Genomic DNA, 17,512 nt, shown 5'->3' on the forward strand with positions numbered 1-17,512 from the left:
CATGAAGGGGCTTTAGAAGTCAGGCACCTGACTGCGCGCCCCGAAAAAGTTTCCCTCGGCGGCGCGGGGGTCACGCGCCTCTTTGAAAGGCACTTATTGAATCACTGCACTCGTATATTCCATTTTTTGCGAAGCTAAGTTGAAATAGACCGATCTCACAAGCGCCAGTTTGACTACGCCACCGCTGCCGCAGTGCATCGAGAAAGCTTTAGTCTTTTTGCACGTGCGACAACCTCGCTGGAGCTCTGCGTGTGTGGAGCATGAGGCGGCACGAGCCGTCTTGTGCACTGCTGCCTGCCTCCTGCGAACTACAGTTATGGCGGCGTCACGCATGCGCCAAACGTTTGGTGAGATCGGTCTATTAAGGTGCAACCCTACCCCTGGTTAGTGTGATTCTGAACCAACAGATGGCGGTGGGATCGCCTTCCAGGCCTGTACGTCAATCCATGAAATCGTGTGTGGTGGCGCTTCGATACAGTTGGATATTCTTCTATATCCAGAATTTGACATCCCTGGTCCCTTGCTTGGTTTTCTCTGCACGAGCTTTCTTTGGAACGCGCACGGCTGCGCCAGTTCTCGTGCAAGGGGGCCAGTTGCCACGCTCCGAGCTCACGTCTCCAGCAAATGTGGGCAGAACAAAACGCGAAAATCGTCCTGAGCCAAATGGCGAGACACATGCACAACCAAACCACCGACGCGTTGAAAAATATAAAATTGCCTGTGCGCCGTTATCGGAGATTTCAGAGGCCAATGAACCATATTACAATGTGATCAGATTTATACTGATACGAATGAAGGTGACGAGAGGACGAACAGTGAACTGGAAAATAAAGGTTTAATCGGCGAACTTGTTCCAAACAAAAAAAAGTAAACAAAGAGCGTCGAGGCAGCAAAGCAGGCGGCGATTCGGCAGCGTACCAAAGAGCGAGAGCGAGACTGACTCGACAAGGTCGCTGGCAGCTGCTTATCTAGAGTGCGTCACGTCACCATCTCGAAAGTTCGGCAAAGAAGGTTCGAGCGTCGCGCGTTCGGGGCGAGGATGAACTGGCACTTTCGAGGACAAGAAAACAGGGCGAAAGTTCCGTCTGGTGCAAGAATGAACGCGAATCTTCCAGAAGTCCCTGACCGAGCGTTGCTTTCTCGGCTCTGCGGACGGCAATATGACAGGCCGGCCCTTTTATCGTGCATGTGTTTGGATCTTTGTGGATTTCCAGCAAAACGTGATGACGTCATAGTCTGGTTTCCAAAATTCTAGCTTGAGGAATTAACTACCTAAAAGAAAAGACTATATTTTGGGCGGTCAGGTGTCTCATTTAGATAGCTGGGTGTTTATTTTGACCCAAACAACGAGACTGGAAAACACAAAAGATTACACTCAGGTTTAGGTGTTGAGTTTGGTAAACCTAGTAAGCCTCAATGACCTTCTGTTTAGAGTGATGCCACCCTTTGTAGTACCCGATGCCGACAGCACGCGCTTACGGGGAAAATATAAAGAAATCGACGAAAACAAAATGTCACCATAGCACAGTCAGCGCCGCAAACACGTGCAGGAACACGCTCTTTCACGCGCTTCTGAACAAAAAATAAATGTAAAAGTGGGAACGAAATGGCCAGATGTCTCCACCCTAAGCAAAGCGCACGTGAAGGCACCCTAGGTAAACGCAAAGTAGGACTGGTGTGGGGGTCATAATAAAAAATGCCGAGGTTAAAAATAAACTCACAGCAATAAAGAATAATGATTAATTTTAATACGAATTCGGTGATAAATGCAATGACTGACCATGCAAAGATTCTGGGTCTGTTGATAGCTTTTGCACATAGTTTAAGCAACTTGCAGGGTGTCACAAAATAAAAAAATACAGGGTTTCTTTTTACCGCAAGAATAAACTAGAGCCACTCGATATGGCAGCGTAGCTGCCAGAGTAGCGCCACGCTTTTCCCTGTGCCGCCTCTCACCGTGATTGGTCACACGCGGTACCATAGCAACGAGCTGAGCTGGCTCGGTTTCCTTAGCAACCGAGTGACTACTCGTCACGTGACCTCTCAAGAGCCGTGATGTCACCGGTAAGATGGCAGCGCCCAGAGCTGATCGATGCGAGTTTGTTCGGTGCGCGGTAGTTGTAATGTGCCGCTGTTTGCCGACGATTTCGGACTTCTTCGTGCTCTCTGACGCAGGTATAACGTGAAGATCTGAAAGAGTGTGACTTTATACCTTTTCTGTGCAAGATCGCTCTGGATATTAGCACCTGTGCGACAGCATCAGTCATATCGCCGTAGCGGTGCTCGTATTCCTGGATGTGTTCGAGGATCGATAAGACATTTTGCATGCAATTTTCGCATACTCCTAGCCTTGTTTTGAACGTTGAATTGTCTGAGAATCAACGCGAACTGTATGCGTCGCATGTTAGACCTTGGGGAAGTTGTTTCAGCCCCAGGTAACCGCGTAATCACAAACTTTTAGCGAGGAAGCTCCTGCGATCTTTACGTTTTCTACTAATCAACGATCTTACGATGTAGCTTTTAGGATAACATTTTCGCATTTTCTAGCTTCCTTTGAATGTTGGAATTTCTGAGAATCTAAATGAAAGGTACACGTCGTGTGTAGGGCCTGGGGGAAGTTGTTTCAGCCCTGGGTCACCGAATAATCACCGCAACTTTAAGCGAGGAAGCGCCTGCGACCTTTAACCTTTTGTACTAATCGACGATTTTACGAATTGACAGTTCTGAAGATTTTGATATAACGTACTTTCTTAGCAATAGCTTTCATTTGATCGCAGTATTTTTTTTTTTCATTTGAAAAGCTGGCTTTTGCTTAAATGGTGTTTATGAAATGACCTGCCCTATAAGAATGCATCAACACACACTATTAAATTTATATGCTCTGAGGTGTGTTCGTCTTTGTAATTAACAAGTTACAGACAATTATTTTTTACGAGTGTAGTATTTATTTGCTGTAGCTGGACCCGTTTTGTAAGGATTAATGTCCGTGTGCTATGATGCTGTCATCATGTGTGTATGGTTCTAAATATCATCTTTGCACTGCCTACAAAAGCCAAAAAGACGTCAGCCGACCCCAGCTCACGCATTTGACACGAAAACTGCGTCACTTGGACGTATGTGCTCGTCAACAATCAATACGTCAATGAATATTTGAATTCAAGTGTGTGGCCAATGAGTGCACATGAGTGCACTTGCGAATGTCAAGTTCTATGGTGTGCTTAAAAAGCACGGTGGAAGCTTGGGGTCATGCACCGGTGCCCTAGCATGTCACGATCGCGTGATTCCACTGTTCTTTTTTGAGTTGAGGATTAAAGCTAAGGAAGAAGAAGTTAAAGAATCATTTCACGGCCCCTTTAACACGGGTATGCGTACTACACCAGATAAAAATAGACATTTTGCATGCCGGTAAACTTCCGGACGACCACTTGGCCTGTCGGCAAGAACACCTGATATCCGGCGTCCGTGTCCTTTGATGGCGTTAACAATCCTCTGTAGACCACCATGCTGTCCTTGGTTTAACCCCGTCGACTGTTCATCGCCGAAAACGGGGGTGATACCGTCGTCGACGTCGCTCCCCGCCAGTCGGTGAGGGCATCTCATCTTGAATGGATGATTGGGTCTTGAAGAAGTATGATGCTAAGCATACATTCTCTTACTATGGGGCAGTCGAGCAGCAGTCATGTCCCAAGGCAATCGTCCTGTCGTGGCCGGCGTAATCGGATTTTGTTCCATTGTTCCATAGGAGCGAAGTCCGAAAGTACAAGGGCGGTACGTTCGTCCTACGAAGCCGCCGCCACCACGCGGCGCGGAAAACCACTCGCCTTGTCCGTGCACGCTGCAAATCTTCTCATTTCACAGAAGAACAGGCACCGCTTCTCCAGAGGCCCGTGCCGTACCGCCATGCAATCGTCTTTTAGGTCTTTTACCACTTTTCAATTAACGAATGGAGATATCAACTAGATAAAGGTTGCCGCCCGGCGTCGCTAGCAGTACGGCTACCATGGAAACCTCCCAGGCCCAAAATGGAGATCACTATAGGCGCTTCTGACGTCGTATATCTAGATAATTTTGCGTCGTGTCGCTACTCTGGCAGCTACGCTGCCATATAGAGTGGCTCTAGAATAAACTAGGCATCGCCGAACGCTCATTCTCCGCCCATAGGTAGCGCTAGAGGTACAACCAGATGTCAAAGTTTCAGCCCAATACGATACCTTCTTCAAAAATTATAAGTGTTTTTCCGAAAAGTTCAATGTGAAAATAGCGGCCGACGGAGTTTTCGAATACATGGGGCTCTATGGCACCAGAAACGAAAAACAGGCAAAAATGGGCTCCATTTTTCCCATTGGAATTTTCAGAAAATCACTTATAACTTTCGAATAAGCTGTCCGTTCGAGATGAAACTTAGGCATCTGGTTGTGACTCGTAATATGACGGTGTGGAGAAACTCGCTTTGAGGCGAAACGGCGTGAGGCATCCCGGACTGGGCCGTCTTACGGCGGCGAGACACGGTATGCCAACCATCTTCTAGAGCGGACGAGGCATCATTGGAGTGAAATGGACGGCACGCGGGTGTGGCGGTGAACTTGACGGTAGAGGAGCCGAGGTGCGTGCTGCCAGCACGTTTAGTTCCATCGGCGGCGTAGAGAATGTGGTACGTGCTGCCGAGAGGGGGGAACTCACCCGTGGGAAGGATAGAGAACGGATTCCGAGTAGTGATCGCAGTTTGCCTCGACGCGGCACTGAGTGATGCGTGAGGCAGTGAGATGCCTGCGTTAGCGGCAGCAACGGCGGTGGGTGATGCGTTCGGATGTAGGGATAGCGAGGCGGTTGCAGCCGGCGTAGGCGCCTCAATGGGCTGAGAATCCATATCATCAGTTAGAGAGAGGTCCTGAGGGGTTCCGACGGTGCCGAGGGTCGTCATGATGTCCTTACGGAAGTGTGAGCCGAAGCTCAGGCGTAAGGAGAGCGAAAAATGCCAAAAATTGAAGGAGCTGAATCGAGACCGGTAGGAAGAGATGACGTCTTCTTCTTCCAACCGAACTTAAGCTGAAACGAAGTGTAGTACGCGGTAAAAGATTTATAGAAATTAACGGGGGACCATCAATATTTCGCCGAAGCTCAAACGCCGTAAAATCACTGTTGGACAAAATACTCGATAAAAGTATTTAGGTTAAGTTACTAAATACAGCTGCTGATTCGTAAAGTATTTAACATACTACTCAAGTTAGTTTCATAGTAGTTTCACAGTAAAGTATCTTGAGTAGAGTACGAATACTCAGAAATGTACCTTAATTACTTTTGAAAATACTTCCGCAACTCGTAACCTGTATCGACGTCAGTAAGAACGACAATTGTACAGCTGCGCAAATCTGGTTCACCACAATGGTTTATGAACACGCAACAACATAAAACGAAAAAAAAAAGTATCGTAGAGCTATTTTATGCAGTCCAACTATAAGGAGCAGGATATTGTCACGAATGACAAATGATGAGGCGGCGAATAACTGAAGAAACTAGACGTTTAATGGGACGAACTTGTTCCCAAAACAAAAGAGAGAAAGGCTAGCGTCGCAGGCGTCGATGTCGGCGAAACAGCAGGATCAAGCGCTGGGGCGAGACTTACTCCGGATCGCCACGCGGAGCACCTTTTGTACCCGCGTGGGTTTCTAGAACATTCGGCGTAGAACGTTCGGCGCGTAGGACATTCGTCACTCGATCAAACGATAAGGTTCTCGAACATACGATAATGTCAAATGGAAAGAATAAATAAAAGAGGAGTCTGCTCCCCGGAATCGAACCCGGAGCCTCCGCGCGGGGGCCAATTAAGCGCGATAACCATTCGGCCACGCGTTTTTTTTTTCTTTTTCGTTATTTGGCTGCGAATATTTGACCGTCTGCGCAGCTCGCTAAGCACACGAATAGCGCTCCGTAACCGGCCACAAGACCTTGAACTATGCGGACAAGGCTGGCGGCGCGCATGCACAGCTGCGGCGTTTTCTTTGCGGATAGCGTAGCGGAGGAGAAAAACGGTGCACTACTCTTGCCTAATATCATTGATAAATATTGCAAAACATTTCTGGGATAGGGTGACCACCTTCCTACAAGCAAAATGCGGGACAATGGGGCAGTGGGGGTGGGAGTCGGGGGGGGGGGGGGGGGAGGGTTGAGGAAATTTATTAACTCGCACACCACGAACCGAGGCTCTGTTAACACTTTTATTATTCTGTTTTCTTTGTACACCTTCTAATTGTATTGCAGGCTCAGCCATTCAAGCTCAAATATTTTTTACTCCCAGTGAAATACTTTTTTTTATTCCAAATGTCTTATTAAATGTGTCGAAATTGAAAACATAAAAATCAACTAAAGCGGAACTCAACGCATCAAATGAAAATAAGAAAGCGTAAATCTTTTTCGGGCTATTGTTTTCTGTCAACGCTTACTTTTATCAACGTGGTTCTACACCCTAAAAAAGCACGCGCGTCTACTTTCTCGCACAACACTCGGAGAACCAATCACCGCGGAGGCATCTCAGCGAATGACGACGCCGAACATATGTTTAGACCGAAAAACGCAGTATGAGTTATGACATTAAGAAATGCAAGACGTGACGCTTGCAATGCGTAATGTCACAACTCGGACTGCGTTTTTTTTTTTGGTCTAAACATATGTTTCGACATCCTCATTCGCTTAGGTGCCTCCGTAACTCACGGTGATTGGCCCGCCGAGTGTTGTGCGTGAAAGTAGACGCACGGGCCTTTTTTTAGAGTGTACACTAATTTTTTAAAAGTATGTTCTTTTTTGACCCCTGTGAGTTGCAGGCTTTTTTCCTTGTGTGGCTGTCTTCGCGAAAAAATAAAAAAATAAATCCACGGCAAACCTTTTTCTGTGAATTAAAGTATCTTATAATTAAAATTTTGGCGAGCAATTTTTCGCACAATATTTTGCCACCAAGGGGAGGCGCAATGGAGCAAGCGCGTCGGTTCTACTGCAAGAACAACGGTCGCTTCTCGCAATGCTTGGATAGAAAATGGCGTACCCATGCGATTCACACGATTACCAGCGACCTCCGCGCTTCCCCGTGCCCCGTCGTTCGGCAGCACCATGAGTTGCAGAGTGAATTTTATGACAGTATGAAATGCGGGACATTTTGAAGATTTGAAAATTTCTTGCGGAAGGCGGGGACTCGAGCCCTCAATGCGGGACAGTCCCGCGAGTCGCGGGACGGGTGGTCACCCTATTCTGGGACAACAAGAAAGAGGTTGGTTTAGCTATTGGGGAGGAGATCAGACCGTGGCGCCCCAAGCGGTCAACTTTAGAACTACACGGATGGGGACAACGAATACAATGATTCAGCTCTCGGCTGACATAACCGAACGCGGCGTCAGCGTTCGGCTGGAGTTCGCGTTCTCTGGTAAGAGGGAGATGGTATCTTTTGTTACCACTCCAGCCTGCATAAACAATGCAGCACGCACGGTGCCCAGCTGAGCACAAAAGCCCTCAAGCTCGCATCCTCTCACTACTGCTTTCCGGAGAGACCCGGCACTTCGTTTATTATTAGTATTTTTACATTACACTGCTGTGCCCCCGCTCTATTAAAGGAGATAACATGAACATTCCCACAAAGCCTGTGGGAATGTGCACAGGCCTTGTGTTGGGTAAACACCGAGGTGTGGGGGCAACAAACGGGTCAGAGCGCCTCGCCAATAGTGACATCGCTGAATATCACGTCCTGCGCGCACCTAAGACGCATCGTTTAACTACAATTCACATTCCCTATATGGGGAATTCACTATAAACGAACTTCGGATACGGATATAAGTGAATGGATAACAAATAGAACCCACATAATAGCCACGGCAGTGGTCGCACCTTCTTTAAGTAGGTTGCGTTCAGAAAGGCACTCAACGTTTGAGGACGCTTTGTTGGCATTTGATAGGTTATCCAGCTCCTAGTTTGTTTCCTGTCCTGTACTCGGCTTATCAATGTTCGCTTACAGACACTGTTCGCGAGAGCAATAAGTGACGGACTGACGACAAAAAGAAATAAACGAAAGAAAACCTTGACGCTTCGCGGTAGCAAAGCCAAATAGACAAAAGGCAGCATTTCTTTTTTGTGCGTGTCCACTTTATATTTTTTATTTGTTATTTTAGTAACACTCAAGTTTGCATTGTTGTCGTAGGTCATTTCTCGGTCTGTGTTGCGCCCCGTTGTGGCAATCTTTACTTCCGTAAAGCCACGTACCCCTTTTGTTTAAGGCTGCGGTCCCACGGCAGCCATCTTGAACAAGGCATTAGTTCAACCAATAGATGGCGACACGCACCCGTGGGGTGGCCGAAACATTGGTTCACAATGGGATGGCTCGAGCACCATCACGTTCCCCTCGTGGCCTTGCTCGCGCCGCTGCCAGCTGTGCTCAGCTAGCTCGAGTAGCGAGGCCCAGCAAACGCATGTATGCGAGAATGTCAGGCTGGGTATAAATTGCTCTCTGATTATAGGGACATGCGGTTCGGCGGTTGTAACGGGCTTTCGCAATAAATCTTACCAAGAAGGAATCAAATGTTGATTGACGTGTCAATATTCCATCAATGAAAATTTCCTCTGCAGGAATGCACGCTCAGTAGACTCAATCTTCCAAGACACCAGTGGAAGCGGACGTCAAGTAAACTGCTTCGCGATTTACGGTACTTACCTCACCATTTTAATGACGACTAAAAAAAGGTCACGAAATATTATGTTTCACGGGGTCCGGAAGATGTTGTAAAGGTTGTTACATTATAGGGGGGGGGGGGGGGGGGAGGAGGTCCCCAGAAAACAAACGCCGTTGCAATATTTTCGGAAGTACCGACACACATAATGTTGTAAGTACAGCTTAGGAGGAATATGATGAAAACCATAAGAAGAAATAGGAAGACGTCTATTTGCAATAAGACGCTATGAATGAACGGCGTCTTGCGACGGCAAGTTATGAGCGTTCGGGAATTTATAAGTTGACGAGATTGCTAAGTATGGACATGCGGACAATGAAGACCAGTTTTGTCGGGAGATGGTGTTGCGGTGATGACCTGATATCGGACGACACATGGCAGATGAACAAGCAAGTTTCTTCTCAGCGAATGGTAAGTGTCCAGTGTCAAGCACAACACGTGGCTACCGACGATGTCGAGGTTTCGAAAACTTGCCGCTTTCGACAAAAGTTCTGGCACCTGGGCTAATTTTGTGGAAAGACTCGATGTCTTCCTTGAGTCCAACGCCATCATGAACAGTCACTGAAAACGATCCACTATTCAGTCGGTGGGTGGCGAAACGTATCCATCTACGGAGTCATGGGCGATGCGTGCTCTAAGTGGCTAGAAGTTTCCACGATGCCTGCCACGACGTCCAAACACGTCATTGACGTTCTACGGTCTCTTTTACCTACTTTTGCCCTACCAAAAATACTTTTCTCTGATAACGCGCCAAATCTTGCTTCAAATAAAAGAAACAAGTTTTTGAAGAAAAAAAAAAACGGCATCAGGCATCACATTATAGTGCACCATACCATCCTGCAACTAACGGGCAAGCAGAACAGATGGTGTGCGAAACGAAAAAAAGCCCTTTTGAAGCTTACAGAAGAAACATTTCAGTGAAGAATCGCCAGGTTCTTGTTCCGGCAGCAGGCGACGGTCTCATCTTACGCGGAAAAAAACCCGCCAAAGCAATATTCGGCGGACGAAGAGCCACACCCGTCGATCTCATGATACTATGGCCGACGAACAAAGATCGAGAGATTCTCAGATCGGGAGTAATGGCAGTTTATTCGGTCAGACAACTCGACTACGTGAGGAATTTCAGCGGAAGTCGGGCCTTCCATAACAAAAACTTGAGTAGAAGAGGCTCCATGTTGGTTGACCAGGAGGTGTCCTCTCTCTGAATACGTTGGATATCAATGCCCTTAAGTGTAAATATAACGAAATCACAAAACTCTCTTTGTGTATTGTGTAACTGCCCTTGTATTTGATAGCAGAAGCTATGGTGGTGATTTGGACCTTTCACACCAGGCTCCTATTCATTATTTTTCGCCTCATACTCCTTTGCGGTTCAAGTATGCTTCAAGAATCTTTCGGAACGGGACACTTTACGTCAACGAGGCCATTTGTTCCAAGTAGTCAATCAGGGAATGCTGCTAGAAATCCGTCCCTCATATTACCGAATAAGCCGCACTTCTGCACAGTGCAGTTTTCCTGTTCCACGTACAGTTGTAAAGCCGCATCCTCTTTGATTCTACTTATACTGTTGCGGGTGAAGAAAGTCTTTGGGTACACGATACTTGAAACAAGTCTGGCACTGTCCGTTGTGGTTCGACACCCACTAATGTCGTCGTCCTTATAGAGCCTCATCATTTAATCATTACCTCGTCACCTCATATTGCTCTTCATCAACGATAAGTACAATAGGCTACCGCCATATTACAATCCAAGAATTGAAAAATTTAGTCGTTCAGTCCTTCAACAAGTTTATTATTTATATTATGTTATTACGTAACATTGCCTCGAGACGATCGACGTCCATCGTCGATCTTCAAATGCTTATACCTGTATATAAATTAGACGCACAAAGGGGGGGGGGGGGGGGGGGGGGTCGGTGGCCGAGTGCATGGTTTAGCGCACACCAGCTCGGAGCACTTGGAGCGAAAGCTCGCGCTGCAGAACCCACCCCGCCCCTGCGCGTTTCGATCTGGAAGAGCATCGTACCGGCGTGCGGTCGTGTATCACTACTGCGTGGTGCACATTAAAGACCCCAGGTTTGCGGTTGTACCGCACTGGCTAAATTGCTCATCTACAGCTGAGACACCAGACGCCCACTAAGGCAGACTAACTTCCGGCTGTATAAACATACACACAACTATTTGCAATTAGACACATAATAACAAAGAACACAGCGTGCCGCCTCTTTTCTTTGGATGCCTTTTTTTTTTTAAACCAGCACAAGCTCGTGCGTTTTCTCTTTTGAGACGGTTAGAACGGTCGCACATAAAACCCGCGTTTCTCCTACCCGCCCGCTTCCTCCTCTCATTATGTGTATTTGGTTATAACTAAATAAGCTATAATAATGGTGTATTATTCATATTTACTTTCAGTTTCAGTCAGGGAAAAGGAGTTTCGCGGGAACTAGAGCCAATAAATGAGCTGCGCTTAGAGTATCGGCACTCTCTTCCCCGACAGTGTTGTGAACGCCGCCATTTCGGTGCTTGTGCAGAGCAGGCGCAACTGCCGATCTTCATGATTCAAAAGTGCGACATCCTCACCATTACATTCGGTGTTAGGAAGCTCATGTAATGTTGCTTTGCTTCGTAGCAAACTGTTTAAAGTGGAGGACGGAAAAGCGTTTCTTGTGATTTCAGATAAAGCTTCAAATAACTGGCAACCATGATTTTAAGCCACAATAAGGCCAAGTGTCGCTACTCTGAAGCGTAGCTTATTTATTGACACTATTCATGCGCTTGTTCAAGATGCTTGTAATACCTGGAGGGGCCATGACGTAAGCCCCGTGGATTCCACAAGCCACTATACTTTTGACACCTGCCTCTTCTTCATTCTTCCGGCTTGTGCCTGTAAATTAGCTACGGTTCAGAGTAACGGCACTTGGCCATATTGTGGCTTAAAATCGTGGTTGCCAGTTATATGAAGCTTTATCTAAAATCACAGGAAACGCTTTTCCCTCCCTCAAAAATGTTTAAAAAACCCGCGACAGAGCATTGTAATATTGCATCAGCTTCCTAGCACCGCATCTAATGCTGAGGAAGTCGTACTTTTGGATCATGATGATCGCCAGTTGCGTTTGCTCTGAGCAAGACCCAAAATGGCGGCGCCCAAAACAATTTTGGGGACGGAGTGCCGATACTTTCAAGCTCATTTAGTGACTCTAGACATCAAGTGAACTCGGGTGTATTTTTTCCTCTTCGTCTTCATTGTTTATTGATTTCAATCACATCGAATAATGAACACATTATATCACGCTACGCTTGTGTAAATATTTGTCTTAGATTTATTAGCCTGACCCAGTACTGAAACCATTCAGTTATCGATAGTAAATCTTCCAATATATTTTTTAAATGTGAGGGCAAAAAGACATGGAGATTGATGATGATACAGACGCCAACGCTGCCCTCAGAAATTTTTTGAACATTAGAAATCAGCAGTTTGTCTGCCATCCGCCAGGTAGCGCAACAAAACACCCAAACAGTTTTTAATTATTTTTAAAATTAGCTAAGCTCTACACCTATTAAGAAAACAAAGAAAGATCATTGTGAAAATTTAATACATCGCAATGTATATCTATTCCAAACAGTAAATATTATTAGATGCCAATAAATCAGTTTGATGTCCAAAAAAGATATGCGTCAAAACAGGTAAGTTTGAAACGCTTCTGGAGCGTTATGACTTTAAAAATAAAAAAAAGCCATCGTCCACCTCTTGGGCAACCATTGTAGCTTTAAATGTTATAAAAGATTTTATCATACTTTAATTATTTCCTCAGGGGCATTTGAAGTACCATGACTCGAAGCAGAAAAAAGTGCTCCGCTCGATATAAAATATCCAAACAAAAAAATTTTACACAACATTAAATTTTTTTCTGCATATTACCAATTATAAGCACTACATATGTAGCTAATTTTATTGCCCTAGCGCTTGTCATTGAACACATATTTGTGCTGAAAGATGTCAATTTTAGGGCAATATTTGGTGGGATGAAAAAAAAACAAAGTAGTGCAAATACCAAAAAAATGTATCGTTACATTCTGCTCCGACATCATCTGAACAAAACTGCTATATTGGAACCGTGTTATCTTTGATGGATCGTTCATAAAACATGAACTAGCGGAGCAAGTGAGGGTCCGCGCCATCATATTCGCAACGCTACAAATGCGCGTGAACAGTAAAAACCAACACATACATAATATCAGATGAAAGAGGATTGCATTGCCTTTCGAATGACATCAATCCCACAAAACAGTATTTAAAAGGAGATGAGTAAGGACCTGCCAAAAAGTACCTAAACTGCCACATTCAGTGGGACCGTGGCCTCCGCCGTGCCTAACAGTTTGTACCCGAAAAGAGTAAATTTTGTTTCCCAACCGCCTTATTTTTAGGCACTTTTTTAAAGCCCTCCTTGAAACACGCATGCAGGTGCCGCAGCAGTGAGATAACGTAGTTCTGAAGAGGACATTGCTGGCGGTGTTTCGATAAGATTGCTTAAAATCGAAAGAATAAAACACGAAGGACAAGCAGAGGACAAAGACGTTCTTTCATTTTAAGTATTCGTGTTCAAGATCGCTCGCCTTTACCAGTCCAGATAAGATCGCTGCTTCGACGAATTTCCCTACCGCATTCCATTGATCTCGAAAGGAAGTTGGCGTAATCATACGCAGGTGTCACAGCCTTTAAACATCTTTGATATGAAACACGAGGCGACGCTGCTGGAGGAGGCGTTGAATAATCTACATACGTTTTCGAGATTATTACACTTCAGTCGTCTTGGTTCATTGTTTCCAGTTCCCGGAAGCTTTATCTGTGATAGCAAGAAGCGCTTTTCCGTCCGTCACAAGTGTTCAAACAGTCCGAAACAGAGATAAACGCCATCGCCTGAACTTCTTCGATCCCCGAGTGGATCCCACCCTGTGCAGAGCCAAACCCGACTCTCTAATGGTGGCATTACACAGCTAGGTTGTCCACATAAAGAAAAAGCGAACCTCTTCTAAACTATAGCGTGGGCAGACGTGCACGATACTCATCACAAGTCATCAAATTACTTGTAATCAATTACTTCTAATTTTTTAATAATTTTATTACATTTATTAGAAATTTTAGAAGAGTAATTTGATTACTTTTGGAACTAAATAAATTTCTCGGAACCGTTACTTTTTTTCCCTCCTTTATCCAATGTTTTTACTCGCTTGTACAAGTTTCCCCCCCAAGGAATCCTGGAACCGAGTCACCGAGAAGATGATGCTTGGTTTACCAAAATCGGTGAATTAAAAAGATAAGTAGTTTATAGACAATTGCAAGCATGGCGCCCCTACTGGTGTCCAATTATTTCGAGCCAGTGATGCAAAACTATCGAAAAATTGACAATGAATGCTATCGATAGTTTCGAAAACTATCGATACTACTATTGGCAGTTAACAATCGATAGTCGAATACCGATAGTATTATCGACAGTTCACTATGGATAGTGCTGGCGACATTGCAATCGACCGTACTATCGATAGGTAGTATTTCGTCGACTATCGATACTAACAAAAGTCAGCTTTGAGAAATCTATCGAGTGTTAGGAAAATTAAAGCGCTACCGAAAAAGGGAATGACGACGGATATGTAGGGGCAGACAACGCGGGGGCCCTTCAGGGTCAAGCCGTCCGCTGATAACCGGAACCAAAAGACGAGCTGCTTCTTTATTTTTAGTTGGAAGCAGCACTATATCGCGGAAGCAGATGCGGGGAAATGCTTGCTCCCCAGTGCCATCTAAATTCTGGAAAAGTTCCCAAACGGAGATGAAATTCCTCAGCGATATCCTGTTAAGGGTGGAATGCGATAGCGTTATAATAATAATAATAATAATCTTTATTTCCATTTAAAGAAATGGTGGAGCGAAAGGGAAAAAGCTTCAACAAGAAGCTTGACTGGCCCTCAGCCCCATCGGCAGCCAGTGAACAAACATCGGGGCCCCTTTCGCAGCAGAGCCGTATTTGGGGAGAGTTTGGCGAATTTGTGATCTCACCGCCATAACGCCCCCCTCCCGATTGAGCCAGTCAACCCGCGGCCCAGAGCGAAAGGCGGGAGCGCACGCGCGTGAACTCCCGTCTGCTCCCAGCTGAGCGGGGAGTGCCGCCATCTTCGATCATTCTCTCGGCGGAATGCGTGGGATCGGCACCTAAATTTCGATTATTTTCTTTTATAGCAGTGACCCTGGCAAGAAAGTGATATACTGTTATTCCTTGGTGGGTTACAAAGCTAACAAATGAAGTTTTCTCGATGTCTGACCGCAAATTTTTATTCTGAAAAAAAGGAAGACAGCCCGTATCAGACGACGCGTAGCTTCAATAGTGCTCTGTAGAGAAAGCGTCAAGCGTTAGAAAGTGGAAGAGCGCGCTCCCAGCGGCTCTCCTCAAATCCCGGAGAAAAGCTCACCGGAGAAAAGCTCACCGGCCATAGAGCGTATGCGGAGAAGAGCTCACCGATTTGTTTTTCTTCTTTTTATATGGAAGCTGTTGGATCATGCGTAACGTATATCAATTTATTATCATTAAAATTCGTCAGCTTTGTAAGAAATAAAATTACCTTTTTGTGTTATTTTTGAAGCTTATTGGGTGTATTGCTCCCAAATTAATAATTGCGGGCGAGTGTTTTCTGTAGCGTACGGTCTAGGCAACGAAAGCCCAACTGAAAACTTTATGAACTTGAAGAGCAGGAAAAGGTTCAGAAACTTAATAATGTTTGTCTAAAACCTAAAAATCAGAACTGTAAATGCCGAAAATCCGAAAGTGCATGCGCAACAACGCGGTGCCTGAAATTCTCTTTGAAGCTTTTGTTAACCTTTGAAAACAGGATAAAAGTCAGTAGGATATCGAGGCGTTTTCTAGCCGTTCGTGCTAGTGTGTCCACACGATGCCTTTGTGTGATTTTGCCCTTCTACTGTGAGCCACTCATGACCTTCAGAGCTGCACACTGTCACCGTTGTTACTTGTGACCTATATAAAAACTAGTCTTCTGTGAGGTAGCGAATAGGGTGAGTTAGTAAAGGTTATACATGATGAAAACCACTCACACGACGACGACGGAGTGAAGACAACAAACACGACAGGACGAAGCTTTTCTCGCAACTAAAGTTTTGTTAGTGAAATTAACAAAAAGAAAACAGCGTAATCGACACTGATTACATCAACACCTACATATCTATAGACCCTTTCCGAAATTCAGTCTGGCCACTTTGATCACTATTATCATCTGTGGAACGCCATCTGTGCCAGACTTGGACGTAGTTTAACTACTTTACTCAAACTACTGTAGTTTAACTACATTTCCGAGTAACTTGGTAACTTTCAATTACAACTTTATTTGGGTGGTTAGTAGTTTAATTTAACTACGTTTTTCAGGTAACTTCTACTCAAATTACTAACTACTTTCGAAATCTAATGCTAATTTGGCTTATCGCGAAAGTTAGAGCGCAGAAATAAATAAGACGCCGGCAGATCAAGTGGCATTCCCGAACAAGGGACCCCTCACATTCCGTTCTTGGGCCAAGGTGGCGAGAAACAGCCAGAGCCATAGCCTCCTCTATACGGAGAAAGCCTGGCGCGTTAGATGGGAAAGGAGGGGCGGAGAAACGGGAGCGGAGAGAACCTTGCCTGCTAGCGCCACAAAAGAGCGAACGGCCAAACGCAAAAACAATCTTTTTTTTTTTTTTTCTTTTCTTATTGCTTTTGTGGAGAGGAGAAACTCAACGTCCACCCTTTCCCGTTTCTCCCTGCGCCCTTTCGAATCGCCGCGCCCGTTTCTCCCCGAGTACGAAAACGCCGGTGACGAAAACACAAAAACAAGCGTGGTTCGGGGAGCGGCCGCTCATGACCCAAGCGCTTGCTGTCTAGGTCTGCCCTTTCTGCTCTGCGCTACCATATTGGTCATCGTTCGGCGCGCTCCTCCTCTCCTTTTTCCTGCGGCCGCGCGCTCTATGGCTCCGTCGTCGATGTGCCAGGCTTTCTCCGTATAGAGGAGGCTATGCCAGAACATAACACCGGCGCGCACGAACGCAGGAAGAAATGCTTAAAGGGATGCTGAACCCAAATTTGAATTTCGCATGCAAAACACGCGGCAAAAGCGTGCAACGGGATGCTACAAACACCAAAACATCACTCATACGGTGATATCTCGAACGGATGACCGTATTTTTCAAAAAAAAAAAAAGGCGCATTTGGCAGGAATGTTGACGTCATATTTCTCCGCGAAGGAGAGGGAACGGCCTCGCGTCTTCTCCGCCTCATAGCCTTGAGGGAGCGAAGCGAAGAGAGGAGGAAACACGGTATCTTGACGTCACGCGCCTCGTCGGCCTGGTTCAATCTCGACCTCTTTTTCCAAAAATACGGCCGTCCATTCGAGATATCGCCTTGCGACTAGTGTTGTAGGGATTGCAGCTTCCCGCCTACATCTCCTGCATTGTTTTTTTGAAACTCGGTTCACCAGCCCTTTAACAAGTTTTGGTCCGGTATTGACGTAATCCGGTAATGCACGTAGGCGCCGCGCCTCCAGGTGCAACCGTGAAAGACGGGGACACTCCAAGGGTTTATGTTTTCATGTTGTCTGCCTTTAGTGAGTTCTGCCTCAAGCGACCTGGTTGTTCCACGGGAAGCTCTACTGGAATGACCTCGTAGCTGGGCGCCTGTTCCCATGGTCGCCTCGTCGGCAGCGCATGGCCTTTGCAAAGCCGGACTCCCCCGCGCACAAACCTAGACGCGGATAATCCGTTCATGGGATCACCTT

The sequence above is a fragment of the Ixodes scapularis genome, unplaced genomic scaffold (genome assembly GCF_016920785.2).
Source record: "Ixodes scapularis isolate PalLabHiFi unplaced genomic scaffold, ASM1692078v2 PGA_scaffold8__174_contigs__length_109621045, whole genome shotgun sequence".
NCBI lineage: Eukaryota > Metazoa > Arthropoda > Arachnida > Ixodida > Ixodidae > Ixodes > Ixodes scapularis.